This window comes from Uranotaenia lowii, chromosome 2, assembly GCF_029784155.1.
Source record: "Uranotaenia lowii strain MFRU-FL chromosome 2, ASM2978415v1, whole genome shotgun sequence".
NCBI lineage: Eukaryota > Metazoa > Arthropoda > Insecta > Diptera > Culicidae > Uranotaenia > Uranotaenia lowii.
Window position 1 is genome coordinate 106,339,687 of NC_073692.1, and position 17,351 is coordinate 106,357,037.

Sequence of the window (17,351 nt, forward strand, 5' to 3'; positions counted from 1 at the left end):
TTACTCAATTTCCCAAAGGTCATCGAGAAAACGAGAAGCTCGGAAACAAATGCAAACCTTCGAAACGAACGAACGATCTTCTCGTCGAGAACTTCAGCGCGTTGCCGTTCGAGACAGGAAAACAGAGCTTTCCCCCTAGTTGCTGCTAGCTGCTGACTGCTTCAGGAAAATCGAATTGAGAAATGGTTGGGATGAAGAGGACCAGCAAAAAAGCTGTTTGTTCACACCTTTTTCGCTCAATTTTGCTCTCTAAACTGCGAAAAAGGGTTGGGGGAGTGATAAAACTTAACTTCTGCTGTAAGCAACGAATTGTTGATATTATCATAGAAACTCGCAGGGAGAGCAAAGAAAAGAAGACAAGTGGAAGGAGAAAGTTAAGGGTTTTCCTTGGATGGACGAAGTAAAATCAATTTAAAGTTGAGAAATGGAATGCTGCGAAAGGTCTGACAGCAGTTCGGGTGAAAAAAGGGTGTCAGTCGACGAGTGAGCGCCCAGATGAGATGATTATGTAAAGATGATTTTTTTTCACCAGTAATGCCACTGCTTACACATATTTTCTCCCCTTTTTTCTGTGTTCTTTTTAGGGGGGAGAAAACCTCTGAGAAGAGGTGTGTAGGTGTTTGCTTTGAAAGTATTTTTTTCCTGCTTGACCCAAGGCGCGTGGGAATTGATTATGGGTTGCAAATGATGGATGAGGGATGGAATCATCGTTAATGTAAATTCAATGATTTATATTTCCCCCTCCGAAAGGTAAAAGTACCATTATGGTGCATTTTCTTAAGCTTGGATTACGAAGTAGGATCGGAGCTTCCATTAAATTTTATTACATTGGCGAATCTACCAAGCAAACTTTTCTAATAAAATAAGTTGAATTAAATAACATTGGTATTTAGTCATGTATGCTCCCTAAAAATAGGACACATGTAGAGAATCAAAATGAATTAGTTCCCCTCACTTCCGCCTAGCAAAATGAACTATCATGCTTGAGTATAATTTAAATTAGAAAATTCAGGTTCATTATTAGCATACAGGTGGTCATACGCTATTAGTATAAGCTTGCCAGATTGCCCGGTTTTATCCGGGTTTGCCCGGATATTTGATGCAAAATTTCGAGAAAGTCCGGTCCGGCCCGGTTGCCCGGATATCGTGAAAACAGTCCGGATATTGCCCGGATTTTTTCACAATTTTCACAAAGAAATAAAAAAGAAATCAAAGTTTTTGAGTAAGTTTCAGCAAAATCGATTAACGGTATGGAAATTTTCAAAGGTTGTTTCAAATAATTTCGCTGATTTACTTTTATAAACCTTTAAATATTTAAGTGTTCCAAAAAGTTTTTGGAAGTCTGCAATTAAATTAATAAAATATTAATTTCATTTTTTTGCATTTTTTTTTTGCTTTTATTTATAATAATACCAGAATTTTGCCCGGTTTTTGCCCGGTTTCTGGATTTGAAAAATTGCAATTCATGCCCGGATTTTGCCAGGTTTTTTTTGAAAAAATGCCCGGAATTGCTAGGCCCGGATGGGAATGGAAAAACTTCTGGCAACCTTATATTAGTAGGTACCAAAAGTTTTAAGATTGTTGGAAGAACACATTGAATGGGTTCCTTGTAAAAAATTTCTTTAAATGAAATTTTTTATGAAAACGGAAGAAAATAAATAATGTTTGGTTAATGTTTGGCGCCATAAGTCACTAAAATACCAATTTTACTATTTTTTCATTGCTTTGCTAAAGAAAAATTTTTCTGCTCAATACCCAATGTTTTGATACTTTATTCCACATTCTAATTCTATGACACACTTCCAATTGCTGAAACACTTAAAAAAACGATGATCTACATGCTCGATAGGTAACGTACAATAAAAATTTTCCGAGAATCTAGGAATCTGACGATTTTTTTCCCAGAAAATCTCGGTTTCTCGGGAAAAAATTGGACATGAAGATCACTCTACTACACACGTTAACTTATCTTTAAGGTATTTTTCAATAATTTTAGGTAGTAGTATTTCCAAACATTTTAACTTTTTCTATGCTTCAAAAATTCAATGAGCATTTATAAACCCAAGACCCAAAACTAAGTACAGACTCCGTCCGTTTTTGGCATCATTCGATTTTTGTAACATTCAATTTTGGCAACATCCGATTTTCACACATGTTTCAAAATCGAACGGTTTTTAGAAACATCATTACCTTTTAGTTTTGTTATAACAGGACCAATTTAATTTAGACAAACATCATAAATACGTTTTTATGTTTTGAAATGGTGATAAAATGCAACAATAGAAACAAAAGTTTTTTAAAAATTTTATGAAGTATTCAAAAATGACAAAAAGATGAAAAATTCAAAAGTTAAAAAAACAAATTCGAATAAAAGACTGAAATGACAAAAAAAACTAAAAAATTATTAAGAATGACAAAACCAGAAATATGATAACTGAAAACAAACATTATAAACAAAATAAGAAAAGTGCAAAATGCATCAAAAACATGATCAAAAAAATTAAAATTGACTACAAAAGGTCGGAAAGTGACTAAAAATAACGTTTTTGATGAGTTATTTTGTAAAAAATAACTGAAAAAAAATTGAGAAAAAAACTTTCGATTCTGGCAACACAAAATGTAAATGTAAATTTTCTCTATCTGATCCATTTTTCCAATTGAAGTCGTGTGAAATTTTAGCACTTCTTATTAGGTTTGGGAATCTCCGGGATTTTTAAGCGTTTCCCAGGATTTGGGAATTCTCTTTTTTCCCCGGGAATTCCTGGTCGTGACATTGTACTAACACTAGTTCTAATCTATTTGCCGCCTATTTGGACACTCCATCATTCCCGCATTTTTCCGATGGTATATTTTCTCGCAGATAAGCGAAAACGAAACGATAAACGATAAACGATAAACGATCAACGAAAATTGTTTAAAAAAAATACAGTTTTTCCAGAGAATATAAAACAAATTCTTTGATTATTTATCAATTATAGTTTCAGAACCGAAGTTTTAACAAAATCGTATGATAAATAAACCTAGAACTTTTTTATATCATGGATGCAATGAAGAGTAATTAACATTTTCCAGTGTTACGTCATATCGTTTGTTCAACGGTTTTTGTTAATAACCCCCTTTACATTTGACCATGACTTTTCCAAAAATTTATATTTTTCAAAAACACACTTACACCTTTACTATCTGCAAACATTTAATCAATTTTATCAATATTTTTTTGTAATTTGAATTACGGAGTTATGTTTTGTTTGTTTAAAAAAAATATACACCGTTTTGGCCAATTTATGCTTTACAGCATGGGTGGTCAAACCACTGCCCGCGGGCCACATGTGGCCCGCGACCAACTTTTTGTGGCCCGCGAAACTCACTTTGGAAAAGCCATGTTCGAAGAACCTAACGATTTTTCTTATTATTCATATATGATTTGTATAAATATGTATCAATCAAAATTATTTAAATTCAGAACAAAAATCTAACAAATATCATTGAAATGATATAAGCCAAATGAATAAAAGTGTGAAAAAATTAATTTCGAGAAAACACGCATTTAAAATTGTTGTGTTTGGCCATTTTCTGTCGAACGTAAAAGTATTCGAAAATAATTTAAAAAATCTGAAAAAAATTACCAAATATAAATTGAAACATGAAGAATTATTCGGCATTATTAACTCAAAATCGATTATTTTTTCACTTATATCTCTTTGGCTCGAAGGGCCTTATATAATTTTACAAAAAAGGTTACCGTCACTGAAAAAAAAAAACGATTACAATTGCAATTTTTATTATCAAAATTGTACGGTATTTGACACATTATTTGTAAATTTTACCACACATTTTTCAATGTTTTCCGATTGGGTTTTGGTGACTATATATCATTGGTATGAAAAGCGTTCAAGCGGACACTAGTTTTATTATTGAGGAGTTTGGATAGCCTAAGAAAGTTAGTAAGTCTCTATCAATATCTAAAAATTCTAAAAATATCACCGAACCATATCAACATCATAGTTGAAATTATACTTTCACAACAACTTCAACCATTCGTAACTTGAATTCTCACTCGAAGGTTCTGTTCATCCATAAAAATTTAATAACTTGTGCAAATTAGGTAACATATCGAAAGTTTGCTCTGTAAATTTCTCCAATTTGTAATTTTTTCTCACAGCTTTCCAGAAAAGGGTATAATTTTGAAAATTAAACCAAATCCAAATATATCTTAATAAGCAACGTTCTTCGTATTTTTGTACATAAATAATAAAAAAAACTAAACAGATTGAGTAGTAGAATTAAATTAAAATCGGTTTGGTACTGAAAAATCTACCAGAAGATCGACTTTTTCTAGCAAATTTTTTACTTAAAGAAGGTGCAATGATTATAAAACAATTAAATTCATCCTGTTTAATAAGTCTTTCCCACTTGTCAAATCGAGATACTGGAAAATTTGAAAAGAGTTGTGATGAGTTGATGTTTATGTCCGTACTTTGTAAAAAGTAAAAATGATATTTTTATGATAAGTTTGTTGAAATATTTATTCTTTCAAGCGTCAAAACTGCTGATCGTTACTTTTTTTAACAATTCCATTCTGCAGTTTTTCCTAATTTGTTCATTTAATTTTTCTAAGGAAAATGGTGAACTTGAAAACTTTGGAAAATGGACGGTTATTTTTTTTTTAATTTGGAGACCATAAAATTGACTTAACGTTCATTGTAGTCACGCGATTTGACATTTTTGGGATGCATAAACCAGGTTTTAAATCCTTGAAAACATTCATAAGTAAGAGGATAATTTATTTCGTATTGCATTATGTTTCTACTATTTTTCAAATGGAGCGAAAATTGTAAAAACATGCTAGTAACAAAAATGACTTATAAAGATGAATCAATACTCAATGTGACCTAGGAAAATGGTTTTCATAGCGTTTTAAAAAATCTGTTTCAATATTTTTGTTTAAAATGTTGGCCACCCATGTTTACAGACTTTATAGACGTTGACGACGTGACGTAAGTATTTTTTTATCAATTGGGTAAACAATTCAAAACATTTTTTGTCTCATTGTAAACTCGCACAATAATTTCAAAGATTTTCTTCAACCCAAACAATACTTAAATATATAAATTTTTGCATTAAAAGGTGGTGAACATGTGTTTCAATTCTTACAACATGTCTATATATGAATTTGTGACTGTCTGTCTGATCCCTATAGACTCGGAAACTACTGAACCGATCATTGTCAAAATTGGCATCTGAGGGTTTTTTTTAGGCCGGAGATGGCTTCTATAATAGTTAAAAACCCATCAGAATTAAGGGAGGAGGAGGTCCCAAACAAAATTTGTAGTTTTTCGAACAAATTGAAGTCATGACATCCATTTTCTCGAGATTTTTTTTTCCTTTGGGCGGTTTGTTTTTCGTCTCCATGGTCGAGGCGTCGCGAGCCAAGTCGCGAAAGGATAGTAACCATGGCATAGCATACTGATCAGTTGGAATATTTTGGCGCGTATTTCTCAACCAAGCATATTTTCAATGCAAGTGGTGGCGATATGAAGCCTGAATGTGATTTTTTTCTACTTGATCCCTAGCTCATTTGTACAGCACATGGTTATGAATGACGCCTGGATGTGATCCAGATTGACATTTTGCCGACCGAATAAAACATATACATTCAGAAAAATACTATTATACATACCATAAGATTCTCTTATAAAGTGGCGCCATAAGAAAAATCATTGAAATGCACAAGATAATCTTATGATGCGAATGAATTCTGCAGATGAACACCTACTTCAATGAGAGGTTGTTGCTTTTCATAAGAGGGTCTTATGGAAACAGAAAATGTCACGTTTGATGAGAATAATTCAAGATTAGGCTGGAACAAATATCAATTTCTTCTTTTGTCACCCCCCCCCATTTTTGAAAATTTCGAAGGGGGAAATAAATAAAGTTTGAAGTATTTGATGTAAATTTCGAAAAAAAACTCAAGAATCCAAAAGATTACAAGATGAAAAAACAAATTTTGGAAGATGGAAGTTATTCCACCTTTTGAATTCTTGATTTTATTGAATTTGTCGATAATAAATTGCTGGTTTTTTAGGTTTTGTGCAATAATATTCTATGAAACTTTGTTGCATACAAGCTTTCGTGCAATTTATTTCAATTTATTCGTTTTTCGCATTATTTTTTATTGTCCCCCCCCCTCGCGATGTTCTAACTCCGAGTGACAAAAGAAGGATTTGAAATTTGTTCCGGCCTTATTAATGTTTGAAACATTTTATTTATTTTCTGACTTATTTGTAACATTATGGTCACCATCAGCAACACCTAGTCCAAACAATGTTACTCTGCCGCATAGGTCCTATGATTTTATTTCTTTCTACCGGTCAACATGCTGAAATGTAAGCACAAAACATTTTTGGGTTTACAAACAATTTCGATTCTTCTATTTTTCTTAAGAACTTACGTTGAAAATTTGAAGAATTTCATAAGACTTTTATGAAAATCAATTTTACACTCTAAGAATCGGTTCATAAGACGCATCTTATGAAAATTATAATAAAAATTTGCCTGAGTGTACATTGTTTTTGCCAAAATCTGAAATTGGAAAGTCACTGCATCCATTGTTAGAGATTTTCTTTTCTTTGAGGGGTTTGTTTTTCGTCTCTATGGTCAAGCAAACGTCGTCGCAAGTGGATAGCATTGAAGCATTGATCGCTGGTAAAATTTAACAATTAGGCGCCTGTTTCTCAACTAAGTACTTATATTTCTTATGCACGTGGAGGCGATATGCAACCTAGATGTGTTTTTTCTTGCTTAATTGAACACAGCACGTGGAAATAAATGACGCCTAGATGTGACACGGTATTTTATCAATCGAATCAAAACCAATTGAAAGATTTGCAAAAATACTTCCATAATTAGTTCGTGTTAATGTAGGTAGCATTTATTGTCTAAAAAATAAAAAATTAAGTTCTGATGCTAATGAAATAATGGTATGACACTTTGCGGATAATTGAAAAAAATACAGAAAGTACAGCATTTACATACCATTTTTTAACCCATTTCGCCTACAATGTTATTTTTGAATCATATTGATAACAGAAATATAAATGAGATGATTTCTACTGAGATAGATCGGTAACATTTCGATGAACATGTAAAAATGTACTTAACTGATAAAGAAGATAAAAAAATCCGATCCGACATATGAACTGATCAAGGGCCTTTTCTTTAAATTAGATAAGATAGGACTGACGTGTTCATAAGTGAAAGGTATCAGTGAAATAAACTGATTTTTATTGAACAAAAGTGAGGGAATTCATTTTCCGAAAGATTTTTCATTCATGGAACACTAAAGCATGTTCAAACGTTCAACTTAATTCGGCAGAAATACACAACTGAAATGGATTTAGAAATGAACATGGGAGCTTTTTATTTTAAACAATTCTGAAAAAAAACATCGTACTTTTTGCTTAAATACCAATTCAAGTGCGTACTTAACATGAAAAGTTTTTTTGTGTTTCATGGCTGCATAAAAGAGACTTTTGATTGGCTACTTTTTTGATAAGTGAGACTTTAGAACTGATATTCAACTGTAAGCAAAATTTTTTATGAGAAATTTTTAGTATACCCTTGAAGTGTTAAAAACAATATTTCCTCCTGTCAACTTAGACGGTGGGGCAAGAGCAAACGTCGAGCTTTTAAGAAATTCATCTTCAAAATGAGTCAATATGTTCTGAAGACCAGAAGGGATATTCCGAATGTCGAAACTGAAGCGGATATTTAAAATTCTTAAATGTGGAATAACAAACATAAATTAATACTGCTGGAATACTGCAAATATATCAATGGAACTTGATAAAACAAACAAACAGATATACGTATTAAATCCATTTTGAAGCCATTACTCTGACGCATCTGAAAATAAGCAATGAATTTATATTTGCCCCAATATACGGGACAAATGTTAACTTAGAAATTTGTTTTTGCCAACATTTTTAAATATTTGACTTTCAAAGAGAACTTCCCACTTTGGGAAAAAAAGGTGGAAAATCCATAAATATTGACATTATCTGAGTCATTATGAAGCTTTAAAAACAGAGTACAAATTTCAGATCTTGAAAAACAAGTTTAGAGATCAAGCTTCTGTAAATTATATAAACCATCTTTGAATTGCAATTCGGAACTCAAGCTGCTGCTCTCATTTCGAAGTTGTTGGTTCTAACCCATGATGAGGTTTGATTTAAAAAAAAATGCTTACAAAACCCGAAATTTAAATAAATTTTTACAAATTACATTTATTTTTGCAAGGTTTAGCAATGCACACCGGGTCAGCTAGTTATTATATATGTACAAACAATGGAGTATTTATTTCATGAGGACGACTTTATTAAACCTTCACCCGTTCATTAAAGAGATGCGGCGCGAAAGCTCCAAAAACACTCCTCATGCAACGATAAAAAAGTAACTTCATTACAAACATCTTGCTGCTCCCCATATGATATCACTGGCCCAGTGCGACGGAGGGTAATCTTCTCTAATGACATTATGGATTCAGTGTGTGTTCCAAGTGTCAATTGCGACAAAAACTTGTGCACTACATCGAGATGCTCATCCCAGCCAGAAAGTCACACTCGGTATATAATTTGGGAAATTGTTCGTTGCTTAATTGAAAAAATGTCATCTACACCCACTCTTCTAGAACCATTTCACTTCAACAGTTCCGCTCACCTCACAGAAAGTTGCTGTTGCTATCTTGGCTGCATTTCCCTAGTGATTGTCAAAGACAAAGTGAAACACTTCAGATCCTCTAATGGCCCCTTGAAACGATTTCGCCCTTTCGGTAAGATCAAAAAGAAGGAGGTGAAAAAATTCACTCAACAGAAAATGTTCCTTTAATAGAAAATTGACTAACCCGTAGACATGTATACTGGTGGTTTTTTTTTTGCTGCCCCCCTTTTATACAACCTTTGGCACTGGAAGTGACATTTCCGAACGAAACTCCGTCCGAAGGATACGAACGACACATTTCCAGGTGAACTCGCCCTGTCATCCATTTCTCCCGGGTGTCATTCGAAAAGAAACTTGTTGATGTTTGCAAATGCATGAAATTACCATGATAATGGTTTCACCCTGGCACCCTTTGGCTGTCACCCCCCTGAAAGGCTTCATCCATTCGTAATGGCTAGCTGGCAACACAGGGCCTGTCTATCCGAAAAACCCTAAACAGCATCGAATTTGGCACATGGCAGATTGAGAACGAACGTCGTCGTTTCACTCTTGCTTACTTGCTTGCAATCGGTCCGATGATACTTCTGTGGAGATTGAACTCACTCTTTAGCCAGACTGGTAATTTTAACTATTTACAATGAAAACAAACCCTTCCCGTTTATCTTCGACGTTCACCTGTAGATGCAAGAGAGCAGGTACCTAACTGCTCTTTTTGCAACGGAAGAGAAAGCTCCAATTTGGGAACACCGTCTCGTTATGGCTTTTTCAATTTGGGTTCTTGAATTTCAAAAACATATGAAAGTTATTGCTTGAAAACGATAGCAAAAACAATAGATAAAGGGTTCATTGACTATTTTTCAGTCACATTAGGTAATTTTCGAGAGATTTTCGTAACTCAAATTTAGCTAGTAATATTAACCATTATCTTACACAGGACCATTACACGAACTAAAAAAATAACCTATACGATCCAAAATTATTTAGAATCAAAATTTATAATCAACGCTATTTTCGGTGAGACATTACTAAAATTTAACATGATATTCTTTATTCTGAATCAGATATTTGCTTGAAATCAAATTTTAAGCAGTCAAGTATAAAAATAAAAATTAATATTTCTAAACTACCAGAGAAAAAAATTAAAAACAAAAGTTTGGAATAAACCATAATTTATAGCTTTAAACATTAGAATCAGTGCACAGAAAAATACATGAAATATAATACTAGATTATTGAAAAGTATTCACTTCGAATTGAAGAATCAATTTGAAAATTTCGCTTTGATATCTTGAATTAAAAAAAAATCAAAATCGATTTGAAATGTTGATCCTTGATTAGAATGAAAAGTCCATTTTGAACTTAGGATATTTTTTCAAACACAAAAGCACCATCGTTCAATGCCAGAGGTGAAATCTTTTTTTATATTCAAACTCTATCAGTTCTATCAGCTTTAAAAGTTCATTTTGATTTTCCCATTATTAACTTTGTATGTTTATAACAAAACATGATCAATTCTTTCAAAAAAGTTAATCTTGGGACGCCCTTCAACCGACCATCAACTGCAATGAAGCCGTGTTTGATACGAGGATGAACGAAGTAAATCAGGCAGCTAAGTACAATTTGATTATACAAAACTTTAATGAGGAGCTACCATCAGACTGTTACCGCAAAGAAGCGAGCTTTTTGAAAATTAAAGCCAATTTCAATTTTGAAAAACTTTCGTCGTGAAACATCGATAAGTTCGTCGATATATTTTATATTTGGCTGGTAAACGGTGGATAATGTGCAACACGAGACCCCATAGTGGTCATATCACCTCTTATTCACAACTCCTATCTCTACCTCCCCGCGGTGCCGGCTGGGGTGCGAGTAACCTAAGCGGAGATCGGGTACCCAACCCCGGTGGATGCTTTGGTCGCATGCAGACTGAGAAGGTGGCAGCACGCGTCTGTTCCCCAGGTCAGGGGCGGCGTGCAACAACAACCGAGCGTCTGTTCTCCAGGTCAGGGGCGGCTCAAACAGCGTCTGTCTTGCAGCAAGCGGCTGAATTTATGAAATGCGGCTCCCGCCAGCTAAGTCCAAGATGGCAGCCCCATCGCGGGATAGGGACTTTAGGCTAACAATCTACTGCTCCCGATTTGAAATTGTTACGGAATCCGAAAGAAATGACCGACCTGGAACTTTGGCGACGACTTTTAGCATGAAAACACGGACACGAATTGGAACTTGGAATGTTTTAACCCTTGCCCAACAAGGCAAACTGGAACAACTTGCTAGAGAGGCTAGCCGCCTCAAGCTTGAAATTTTGGGACTGAGCGAAGTCCGTTGGCCTAATACTGGAGAACACAAGACACAATCCGGGCAAGTCCTGCTTTACTCTGGCATACGAGGAGAACATGCTACTCGGGAACGAGGAGTTGGTTTCCTGTTAAGCCCGCAGGCCTACGCGGCCCTCATTAGATGGGAACCGATCAACGAAAGAATAATCGTAGCCAGATTTAGAACACGGGTTAGAAACCTTACAATGGTCCAGTGTTATGCGCCAACTGACGTTGCCGACTTGCAGGAGAAAGAGCAGTTTTACAGTCAACTGAACAGCGTGGTTGAGAGAATTCCGAAGGGTGACATTCAAATCCATTTGGGCGACTTCAACGCAAAGATTGGCTCCGACAATCAGGATCTTGAGCGCATCATGGGGCGCCATGGCCTAGGACAGATGAGCGAAAACGGAGAGCTGTTTGTAGAATTTTGTGGCAACAACAACATGGTGATCGGCGGATCGCTCTTCCCCCATCGACCAGCACATAAGGTCACTTGGGTATTCCGAGATGGCCGAACAGAAAATCAAATTGACCACATCTGCATCAGCCGAAAATGGAGAAGGAGCCTCCTTGATGTCCGCAACAAGCGAAGCGCAGACATTGCATCTGATCATCATCTCGTCCTTGGCGAGATACGACTGAGAGTTGCACGTGTCCAACGGCGCGAGGAGAAAGTCGGGTGTCGATACGACGTCCGCCGGTTGGAGAACCCAGAGGTGAAAAGGGCATACGTTGAACAGCTAGAATCCCGAGCCTCGGAGCTGCCGACAGACGGATCAGTCGAAGAACAGTGGTGTGGAATCAAGAATGCCTTTATCACGACGAGCCATGGTACTCTCGGTAAAGTTTGTGGAAGAAGGAGTGAATGGATGTCGGATGAAACTTGGAGGATGGTCGATGATCGGAGAAAGGCGAAAGTCGGAATTGAGCAGGCATGTACCGGGTCAGCCAAAGCAGCCGCCCGCTTACGATATGCGGAGCTGGAAAAGGCAGTTAAACGAGCTTGTAGACGAGACAAGAGAGCCTGGACAAACTCCCTAGCCGAAGAGGGAGAAAGAGCCGCCGCCAATGGAGATATCCGATTACTTTATGACATTTCTCGCCGCCTCAGTGGTGCAAGGACTAATGCAAGAATGCCGCTAAAAGACCGAGCAGGTCAATTATTGACCGATCGAACAGATCAGCTCAAACGATGGACTGAGCACTTCGAACAACTCTTCCGAGTCACGAATAGCGATGGCCAACAGAATCTGCAGCTCGAAGCGCCAACAGTAAGTCGCATTAATGGCGTCAACTCGGAAGCGCCTTCGCTGGCTGAAATAGAAGCGGCAATCAAAAACATGAAATCCAACAAAGCACCTGGGATCGATTGCATCCCTGCTGAAATGCTGAAAGCCGACCCTGCCCTATCAGCACAAATGTTGCACCGTCTTTTCGCTGACATCTGGGATACTGCAACATTCCCGGCCGACTGGATGCAGGGTATCCTCGTAAAGGTCCCGAAGAAAGGAGACCTGACAGAGTGCGGTAACTGGCGAGGCATAACGTTGATCTGTACAACCCTCAAAGTACTCTGCAAAGTGATTCTGAACAGGATCCAGGAGAAAATAGACGCTACACTCCGACGGCAACAAGCTGGATTCCGATCTCGACGATCATGTGTGGACCACATCACAACGCTACGAATCATACTGGAACAAATCAACGAATTCCAGGACTCTCTTCTGCTGGTGTTCGTTGATTTCGAAAAAGCATTCGACCGACTTAACCATGAAAACATCTGGGCGGCTCTAAGGCGACGAGGGGTCCCAGAGAAACTAGTCCATCTCATCGAAGCACAGTATGAGGCATTTTCGTGCAAGGTCTTGCACGACGGTGTCTTGTCCGAACCAATCCCGGTAACTGCTGGAGTGAGACAAGGATGTATTCTATCACCGCTACTTTTTCTAATCGTAATGGATGAGATTCTGATTGGATCGATTGACTGTGCACCGAACCGAGGATTGCCGTGGAATCCTTCAACAATGGAGCAACTGAACGACCTTGACCTGGCCGACGATATTGTTTTGCTCGCCCAAACACAACCAGATATGCAGAGCAAACTCGACGACCTCACCGAAAGTTCCAAGGCAGCAGGTCTCAAAGTCAATGTCGAAAAGACCAAGTCGATGGAGATCAACACAGGAAATCCCTCCAGTTTCATGGTAGCTGGGCAACAAGTTGAGAAAGTGGAGTGCTTCCAATATCTTGGTAGCCAGATTACGCTTGATGGTGGTACCAGAAAAGACATCGAAACACGGATCAGAAAGGCCCGATTTGCGTTTGCGAGTCTCCGAAACATCTGGCGGTCACGCCAGATCTCTCTACGAACAAAAATCCGAATCTTCAACTCAAACGTCAAATCCGTATTGCTGTACGGGTGCGAAACTTGGTGCACATATGCGGTAACGACGCGAAAACTGCAAGTATTTGTAAACCGCTGCCTGCGGAATATTATCCGCGCTTGGTGGCCTGGCAACTGGATCTCGAATGAGGAACTACATCGCCGGTGTCATCAAAAGGCGCTAGAAATCGAGATTCGGGAACGTAAGTGGAGATGGATTGGGCACACGCTGCGAAGAGATGAAAACGAGATTTGCAGAGAGGCGCTAGATTGGAATCCAGAAGGTCATCGAAGAAGAGGCAGACCCAGAAATTCGTGGCGGCGAAGCCTAGCCGCTGAAATCCGAACTGTCGACGAGAATCTTGACTGGGACCAGGTGAAGACGCTGGCTCCGGATCGTCAACAGTGGAGGTCTTTTACTACGGCCCTATGCACCGGAGGATCGGCGCGGGATCATTAAGTTAAGTAAGTATATTTTAGACAGTTATTTTATTGTGAGATTTCTGGTTAACTTTATTTTACTGTCTTGTTCACCATCGATTGTACCTTTAGTTAAAGATTCCTCCATATGATTTCATGTTTATGATTATAAGTAGGTAAAAAGTTTAGCTTTCGTTCCAGTCTTCGGAGGCTTTTAGAAATTGGAATCTAAACTCATCCAAAAATCATTAAAAAGCCTATTTAATTGAAAACCCTCCATCCCTGTATCGACAAGAGGAAACATCGGTCGTATTAGGGTTCATTAATGCTAAATTATAAGACATCTAATTCCATGTTTTTGTCTACTTCTATAACCTGTTAATTTTTGCTCGCGCTCCACGATAAATATACTTTAATAAACCTGACCAAGGCCGTATCTTTCATTTGCATATCTATTGCTAGCGTTTAGTCATATTTCCGGGTTTTTCACCCTATTTTGTCAGTTTTTATTTACAGAATTAAAATTTTTGATTGAGATTTTTTTTTATTAAATGAGATAGAGATTCTTTAGACTGGGCAAAACAAAAATTGAGAAAATTATTTAATTTCAAATTATCTGGCCTTAGTTTAGCAAACAAGTTGTTACCTAGTGGATAGATTTCCCTTGAACTTTTAAGATGCGAATTTACCGCAAGCACTTATGCGCCAACCGCTATTGCGGATGTGCTAGCGGACCAGTTAATTTGCCCGGACTCTTACCCCAGGGGGGGGACAGTTTTTATTTTCGCGCTCTAAAAAGGGAAGAAGCGAATTGGCAATATCGTTGGGAATCAAGATCGGCTCTTTGAAAATTCGTGTAAGCGCATCTCAATCCCAAAAACTTCAAGAATGTCCAAAAAGTAAAATGACTTACCAACGTATTGCCAAGTTACGTCCTCCGGGTGTCCACACATAGGTCGTCGTAGTAGCCTCCACTGGGTCTACGACCAGTTGGTTTCCTGCGTGCGGATTCCACTTCTTACTTTTCACACTACCGCGATTCTTGATCTTTTCGCGCTCAACATATGACAATCAGATTCAAGTTATTTGATCAATTGCTACGACCGACTCTCAACCGACAATTTTTCAAGTATCTACCACGCTTTTTCCACGACTGGCTTCTAGCAAGGTTCAAGGAATAGAGACCATACCAAAGTCTTCCTTGCTTTCAGGAAAACTTCCCCAACCGCTTCCCCTAGGAGGTTTTCCTAAAACCGTCCGCATAGACAATGCAAAAATAACGCGAGAGTAATTTCAGCATTCTTTGGGGAACGCAGCCGGCCATACGTTAGTTAGCCATTCCACTTTAAGGACGCCCTCTCTATCTAAGGTCAAGAAGCGCCGCTTACACTGAGTTTCCAAGAATCTCAAAGAGTTTCACTTATATTACTAACGATATTGCCAATAAACTTCGGGGGCATATTTTGCCACGCAACACTACCCCTCCCTTAAAAAAAGGACTTCGGTTTTTTTCTTTAAGAACATTAGTGATTTCTACTGAGTAGTTCAGGAGCAAAATTTATAAATAATTTAAAAAAAAAACTTAATTTGATGTACGCTATTTAAGTAATGACTATATTTTAGGAATAAAAAAAAAAAATCAACATGAATACAGACGCTACAAGCTGATTCAAACATTCAGAATCTTCAGTTATATACTAACGTTTCCATGGTCAACTAAATGCTCAATTAACCATCGAAACGCTTGTATGACCGTGGTTCCCTTGTTCCAGGTTTGAAGACCGTCCCCTAGGCGATGATTGGTTCTTGCAAGCATAGGAATACTGTCCCCTAAAGATCAGCTTAATCCCAGAAGGGGTTACACGCACACGAGCCCTAAATGATTCCAAATTATTGAATGGCTACATAGACATCTTCCGAGTTTCCTAATTATTCACTTCCACTATTCTACTTAACCCAACAACACCCATTTGTTTCACACTGAAGTTTCTAAAGCATAATTAAAATTAAAACCTTCGAAACTATTATGCGGCCGTGGCTCCCTTGCTCCAGAATTTAAGACCGAAGTCGAGGCGGTGATTGAGTCTTGCACGCATAGGAATACTTCCCCCAACATCCTCAGCTTGATTCCGAAGGGGGTGACACACACACGGACTCAAATTGGTGTTCTTGAATAAGTGAAAAAACAAAAGCTAATGCAAAAGAAAGCGGAAAGACATTAAAATAATAAGGTCTTCATTGACTATTCAATATTTTCATCCTCCAGTAGGTAATTCAACGAACCCATTTTTTTCGAAACGCAACTAATTCTATCGGTTGAAAACTCTAATTGCAATCCATGTAGACCGGTACCAATTTTCCTTTATTCGGGGTCATATACGATCATCGTGGTAAACCACTCCGTCTCTATTTCAACCATCGGAAGTCCGAGGTGTTACTGACCTTCAACGTCTTCGACTCAGGTCTCCAGCAAATAATTTCCAATTGGCCAGCGTCGTACAAGATTTCTTTAATTCAACAGTATTTAAAAATTCATTAAAGAATCAATTTAAAGGAGATAAAATAATTTCTTCTCGGAATGCACTAATTCAATTATTTTTAAGGTATAGAACACTAAACTATAACGAAGAAGGAAACAAAAAATAACCTACATATCTACTAAAAACCCGACACCTTGATAAAACTATTTACTTAAGACACTATTTTGTATGTATTAAAAAAACTACTAGGTACTTAAATTGATCGGAAGCATTGACACTTCATTGACACTTGAACAAGCGCCTGCTTAGTGGCATGATCCTAATATTTTCCAACGAACTCTGGAAAATTTTACCTCGCTTGAGAACAATGTTCGGCACTTATCATGAAAAAAATCACTGTTTTTTTCACTTAGGTTTTTTTTCTTAATTTTTCTTCATTGCTTCCGTACTATACGCACCAGTTTTTCCCGAATCTATATCTTCCAATAAATATGTACTAGTTCCCATCTTCTTAATAACTTTACACTTTATATAAAGGGGACCTAATTTTGCGCAAAAATTCTTCGATGCATCTGACAGAGCAAAGTTCTTGCGCCACACAATTTCACCAACACTGTAACTTATTACGCGAGTTCGTAGATCATACCGAGATTTAGAATTCTCATAGGCTTTGCGAATATTTTCCTTCACTACTAACCGAATCTTAGAAAGCTTTTCTATGTTTTTCTCATGATCTCGATCCTCGGGCGACGGACGTGGGGAATCTTCTGATCTCATTTCCCTTCCAAAATTCAAATAGAAAGGAGTGAATTTTGTACTTTCATGGACTGATGTATTTATTGCACACACAATCTCCGGTATTAACAAATCCCACTCTCTCTGATCAGCACCCAAATAACACCTTATCGTCGTCCCTATTATTCGATTTGTCCTTTCGGTAGGATTTGCTTTAGGGTGGTAGAATGAATTTTTCCAGTGCTTGATATTCAATTCGGATAAAAGCTTAGTAAAATTTTGCGATATAAACTGT